Below are 7,114 nucleotides of genomic sequence, written 5' to 3' on the forward strand. Positions count from 1 at the left end.
CTAGTGCTTGGTGCCAGACAAAAGTCAGATAACATTTTGTAAGCTTTGAAAAATAGCAATAGATCATTTTAATACATCGTGTGCCTCGTAACCTTTAGTACAAGAAGTTAAAAGACATCTCTTTACTTCCTATTGGTTTGTGAATATTTCCTATTGTGGTTGGAATTTAGAATGAACATTTTTAAAAAAAATCTGCTTTTTTCCATAATGAGAAATGCTCAACCGGAAATAGTAACAAAGCAGTAGAAATCTATAACCAAAATTACTATCCCTGCAGTACATCAGAGCTCTGAATGAGATTAAGATTTCAGCATCAGTGATCCCCCAGCAAAGTAAAAAGAGAAGTGTTCCTTTACTTTGCACTGCCCAGCAGCGTCTTACCTCTAAGGCTGGTACTAGCACAAAAACATGCCTCTTCTCTTTTTTTAAAAAAAAAAGACAAAAATTTAAAGTTAAGTGGTAAAAAAGTGTGCTTCTTATTTTTATTGTCAGCGCACAATTTTCACAAAAACAAAAAATGATACCACTTTTTTGAGAAAAAAATAATATTCTGGAGCTTACTGTCACATCCACGAAGGGCACATACTTTCAAACTTTCTGCAGCCACTATAGCATTTTCCAATGCTCTATTTCACTTTTTAAACAATACCATTCAGTAGTACTGTAGTATGCATAGCATACACTACCACGTTAGAATCAGTCGGAGCCACAGATACATTATAAATCACTTACATCTCCTTGGGGTCCCTTCTTTATCTCCCTGTGTCGAGGGAAGGAGTAGCCTTTGTCTTTCTGTTTACTCTGGCTCTTCCTCCAAGGAGCTGTCTTTCACTTCTCCAGCACATAAGGATGAAGTTTCCTCAGCCTTTTAGTTATCTAGGGGAAAGGAATAGAGACAGGTGTAAGTTTGTCACTTTGGATCCTATATCAGGTGACTATAATGATTTATTTTAAACACAATTCAGTGTATTTACTGAAAAATATAGTTATATATGTATACAGTATACTTGGCAGAGGGTGTGTGAACCATTTGATTTATACATCTTCCTATAGCAAGCATCTAAAAATATGCAAATCAGTCACCTACTTCATGGTTAGGATTCATAACAAGCTAAACATAGCTCAGGAGCCAAACATATATTCTCATTTTACAGTGCCAAGAAATTCATAATAGTTTAGATAGGGTTCAGATAAGTACCTTAAGTTTTGGTGCTCATCCAAACCAACCCCCTATTTTGAGAGTTGCCCATCACTAAGAAATATTCTTGTTATTCTTAATGTTCACCTTCTGTTACACAAAACTGTAGTGTCTTGTTCTCTGTTGCCTATGCCTTATATAGTCATTTTCATCATGAAAAATGGGTGCAAAATGGGTAGCATTTTATACCAATTTTACACTGGTGTAACTGACTACTCAAGCTGAAGGGCATTAGGGAGTCAGGCCAATGGTAATTTCAGATGGGAAGTAGACAACTGATTCTTTTGAGTTTCATAGAAAATTTCCCTCCATTCCATTGCCATTTAGTTTACAGCACACTAACAACCTCAATTAGTTTTGAACCCAGAAGGCAGGCAGCAAACCTATCTGCTTAAGTGGAGACTATGTAATTCTAACAGTTGGACCAAACAAAATAATAAAATGAGGAAGCAAAGTAACAACATTTTTCCAGGCTCCATTCTCCCAGGCCAACCGTGTGAAAGTAGATGAAAAAGAGAGCCAAAAGTCTAATCTCTCTCTCTTGAGTCTCCAGCTGATTTCATCTTTTAGAGTCCATGGTCTCACCTAATGTATTTCCAGTATAGTTCAACTCTTACCCAAATGCTGGTCAGCTTTTATGAATCCCAAGTTTCCTTGCTAAGCAAACCTTAAAAACTAGGTATTTTGTATTTTAATATTTCTTCTGATTGTTAAACACATATCTTTTTCGCTTTAATCTCCAGAATACAGCAATGTTTTTGCTGTATTTTGGGTACGTGCAGATCAATGTATATTCCTTCAGGGAAGCCTTTTGAACTGGCAGAGAGTGAATGATTGACATCAGGAACAAAACTTTTTGCTGTCATAAAATGGCATGTCATTTATAGGAAAACCCATGTTAATTAATTCTTTCCATATATACCAGATTTGTCAGAGGAATATACCAGGTCCTTTACACTATTCTCCCTAATAGCAGAAGCAAATTAAATTGTGCATGGAAAAACACACCTCTTTGTGCTAGTGAACTGAATGTCTCCATGTATAACACATCTCTACTTTATGTGACAAAAAAGCTTATATCAACAAAAAGAAACTTCGCTTAGATATCAGTATGCAGCAGTCCCTTTTGCAACTCCATGAAATAACACCTGACTTTCATGTAAAAAAATCTAAAAGCTCCCTACACGTCTATACCTATCTATATTTATCACTGTTCTAGCTACACATTGCAGTGGGGAATTTGGCCTTATAAAAGGTATTTTTGTCCTTTGCCAGCTTAACATACTGGGTCAAAATACATACAGTGTAATAGTCACTCCCTCTAGTGGATGGAAACCTTCAAAAGAAGATAGACAGTAAGTCCTAAGACAGTAGACAACTAATGACTGTTAATAGTGTTTTACCCTTTATCTCAAGAAGCTGAATTTGAGAAGTAGTATGGCTCTGTGGATAGTGTACTAGATGGGGAGACAGAAGATGGGAGATCCATTCTTCGCTCCACCACTGACCTGCTGTCTGACTTCAGGCAAGTCCCTTCCCCAAGTGTTCCTCTGTTTCCTCTTCAACACTTTGTAGTCTTGTCTATTTAGAATGTAAACTTTTCAGTAGAGTTGGGTGAAATATTTTTGGCAAATAGTTTATTCTTGACTGTGAATTGTCACTATGACTGGCAATGAATAGCCAATGGGCCAGGGAAAGAGCGTGAGAATGATTCTATAGCCAGGGGATGCACTCACCTACGATGTGAGAGACCCAAGTTCAAGGCCCTGCTCCAATGAATATTCAATTATTTATAAGAAGTGGAACAGCTTCAACAGGGGAGATTGAGAGAAACCTGCCCCAGACCATCCCATTGCCCAGTGGTTAGGGCACTCTCCTATAATGTGGGAGACCCAAGTGCAGATCTTTTCTCCACATCAGACAGAAGAGAATTGACCCACCGTCTCCCACATCCCAGGTGAGTTCCCTAACCACTGGGCTAAATGTTATAAAGGAGACAATGGCTTCTTCCTCTTCCTCCAGGTTATGGGTGGGGGGTCTCTCTCCACTGTTGAGTGAAGCTATTCCTCTTTTGCTTTTGTCAAAATGCCTCAAATCAAAAACAAAAAATTCAGAGTAGGGTAGACACAAAACATTTTGTTTCAACCTGACCTGATGTTTTTTCTATTTTTTGATTTGCTTATACATTTTTTTATTTATGGTTTGACCCAAAACATAACATTTCCCCCCCGGAATTACCAGTGAACCAAAAATTCCATTATTCAGCAGCTGTCCTTTTTGGTGTCCTTTACCATGTGTTTCCACAGCACCTTGCACAACAGGGGCCTCATCTCTGTTGACGCCTTTAGTCCCTACTATAATACAAGTAATTAATGTGCATGTATAAGAGCTGAAATCTCAGCAAAGATCGCCTCTGCACAAGTTTGGTGAAATGCACTCTGCATACATTAAATTAGGTGACATGATGTTGCATTACACCATTTCCCAGAATGAACCCTATGAAATAAAAATAAAAATACTGGAAAATATTGTCCCCAACAAAAACACAACAACAAAAAGAGAGAAGCAGCATGGTAGTAGAACAGTGCACAACCTCATGTCTAGTGTGTACTTTATTCCCAATTATTTAAATCATTGGTTCTTAGTCTTTTCCATACCATGACCCCATTTCTAACAGGAAAGAAAACTGAGGTCCCCCCCCCTTATAGCTTTGTGACTAATCCTCTTCCAGATAGCTAGTGGAGATAGTCAAGATCTGCTGGTTGAGAACCGATGGCTGAAATCATGGCTATGAAGATCAACAACCTCCAAAGTGCAAATCAGTAAAATGGGAATTTCCAGCCTACTTGTTACATGTGTATCCATTTTATGGTTAGAAAATTACATTTTTCTGAAAAACTGATTTTACATATGCATTAGCTCAGTACCATCCCTAGTGCAACTCTATGTCAAAGATATTACTTCAGAGATAAAATTTGTCCCATTATATGTACAAATACTTGACTTGATTTAAATTGGACTTCCACTCAGGAAACAATTGAATTTTACAGGAGACCTGTGGGATAGAAAGTGCTGGAAAATATCTCCAGAGCACATGTATAGTAAGTTAGGCCTTTACAAACAGTAAGAAGGGTGTACATACACTAACTATATATGTAAATATACATGATTATGTGTGGGCCCCTACCAAATTCACGGTCCATTTTGATCCATTTCATGCCCAGAGGGTTTTAAAATTGGTCAATTTCACATTTTCAGACATTTACATCTGAAATTTCACACGGTTATAACTATGGGGGTCCTGATCCAAAAGGAGGTTGGGGATGGGGGGGGTCACAAAGCTGATGTAGGGGGGTCACGGGATTGCCACCCCAACTTCTGGGCTCTGAAGCCAGCAGTTGCAGAGATTCCTGCAGCAGGGGGAGATTCCCAGAGGTGGAGGTGGGTCTGTTCTCCCCCATGCTGCTGGGAGCCTTCAGAACTGGCAACAGCCATGGAGCTTCCTGCAGCTGGGGGAGGTACCCAGAAGTTGGGTCTGATCTCCTCCCAAGAGCAGTCATGCAGGAGAAGAGGAAGTCCTGTCCCTCCCCTGCCCGGCCAGGAGTAGCAGCTAGGAGCCCCAGGCAGAGGCACTCCCAGCAGCACGCAGGAGATCAGACGCACCCTCCACCTCTGGGAATCTCTCCCAGCTGCAGGAAGTTCCATGGCTGCTGCCTTCTGAGTCAGACCTGACTCTGAAAGCAGCGCAGCCGCGGAGCTTCCTGCAGCCAGAGGTGGGTCTGATCTCCCCCCGAGAGTGACCGTGCAGGGGAAGAGGAAGTCCCGTCCCTCCCCAGCCTGGTGGACTAGCTGCTGAAGCCGAGTGAATGGTAGGTGCCCCCGCCCCTCCAATAGCTAGATTTCACAGGGGTCTCATTTCACAGTCTGTGACGTGTTTTTCGCGGCCGTGAATTTGGTAGAGATGTAATTATGTGTTGTGGTGCAAAAGTTTTATCAGCATGACCTTCACCAAAGCTGATGAAACCACAAGTGAGTTATGCAGGTGATCCCAAATGAGTGTTGATAAAACTGTATCCCACACTACTATGTATTTTGTACACAGGATGTTACAGAAAAAGAATCTTAGGAATGTTTTTAAAAGTCCTTAACATTTATTAGGCTTATATACCTTACTTACCATAAATTCAATTCTTAACTCCTCTAAAAGTGATCTAAAACAGCTTACCCACACAAAAAAAATCTCACTGAATTTAAAGTCTGATATCTCTGCCTCATTCACAGCTAGACAGGATGGATTGGTCCCATTAGGAAACTAGGAATCTTCCCTATCCAGTGATATAAGACTCTTGTTTCTTGTTTCATAGGGTCCCAAAATAGCTGATTTTACATTTACAATATTTTTCACTATAGAAATGTCATTGGGGCAGGCTGAATCTTTCTACATCCTAGGACTTGGACAGGAGTAATATCAGATATGGGAGAGGGGAATAATTTTCACATTTGGGGAAAGAAAGAAGAAACTTTTCTGAGGCAGATTAATTTAAAATAAAACAGTTGTTTGAAATTGTTGGGGGGGGCGGATTTTGGACTAAGTTCTAATGAGATGGAATAGAGGGAAAATGCTGGCAAGATGGTCAAAGATTCATGATCAATTCATTTATCACATGGCTTAGTAGTTTAATCACACGGATATCAGCTCCACCATTGAATTAGGTGCTTAGATGAAGACTAACTGGTTACAAGTTAATCTGCACAACTATGAGACAACATAGGCTGTTAGGATGTGCAGTTGAAGGAACTGGCAGAATATATATTGGCACCCATGCTTCGAGAAATGTGGTCAACGTCTGAAACACAGGCATGTACCTTAGAAAGATCATAGGCTACTCCTAGATGCCCAATATAGCAGCTGTGGTTAAGTGTGCTTTTCTTCATCTACCCCTTGTGAATTGCTTGTCATTTCACCATTAAAGGCGTTCAACACAATCTAATGAAACTAGTGTAGAATGCATCTGCCTGCTTATCAGGTAGAATTTCACATTGAGAGAACATTACGCTGGTGCTCTGCAAACTACAAGGGCTGGTGATCCGTTTTCAGGTAGGTAGAATTCAAGATGTTAGTTTTAACCTATAAATCTCAAAGTTTGGGCCCTGCAATCACCACTCTTTCAATAAAATATTGTCACACTCATGTTAAAGTGTCTATTGATCTGAAGCTACCTAGCAAACAATGGGAGGGAGTTGCTGGCAGGGTGTTCTCCCTGTGATGTCTTCAAATCTGGAACTTGCTCTCCACTTTAGTTTGCCAGAGTTTAGACTTAACCTGCCAGGCCCATTACAGAGTTCTCCATTCTTCAACACCCTGACCAGGCTTTTAGGGAGAGATTGGGCTTATTTTACCTTCATTATATTTGCCAATGGATATTCATTTGTGTCAAACCTGGGTGATTAGTCCTTTTTGCTGAATTGATGTTTATATTGCATATTTTATTTTAAATGGCCCCCCCTTTGCATAGTGTGGAGCAACTATAGAGGATATGGGTTAAATTTTCAAAAGCACCTAAGTGACTAAGGAGCTTAAGACTCATATTTAATAGTGACTTAGGGTAGGTCTTACACTGCATCTGTGAGTGTGCTTCCTAGTGCAGGTTGAAAGATGTGCTAGCTCTCCTCAGGCAAGCACACTAAAACTAGCAGCGTGGTCATGGTGGCATGGGCAGCGGCTCCCACAAGCTGCCAGAGTGCAAGTCTGTCTGAGCCTCAGAGTATGTATTAGGGAAGTTAGCCCGAGTCACTGGCTATGGCACTGTGGCCACACTGCTATTTTTATCTCACTAGCTAGATCAGAACTAGCACGTCTGTCTACCCACACTGGGAAGAGCATTCCCCACTGCAGTATAGACATACCCCTAAGAA

The 7,114-nt window shown here is 40.4% G+C and overlaps 1 protein-coding gene across 6 annotated transcripts in view; it reads right to left on the reverse strand.

The window, feature by feature from the left end:
* The window catches only part of FOXP2 (forkhead box P2), a 593,826-nt gene that overhangs the window by 511,634 nt on the left and 75,078 nt on the right, over positions 1-7,114 (reverse strand). For all 6 annotated transcript variants that reach the window (XM_054023896.1, XM_054023887.1, XM_054023878.1 and 3 more), the window contains exon 2: positions 733-876. The gene's annotated coding sequence lies outside the window, so the exon portion shown is untranslated. The remainder of the gene's footprint in view (positions 1-732; positions 877-7,114) is intronic.

Source organism: Malaclemys terrapin, chromosome 1 (genome assembly GCF_027887155.1).
Source record: "Malaclemys terrapin pileata isolate rMalTer1 chromosome 1, rMalTer1.hap1, whole genome shotgun sequence".
NCBI lineage: Eukaryota > Metazoa > Chordata > Testudines > Emydidae > Malaclemys > Malaclemys terrapin.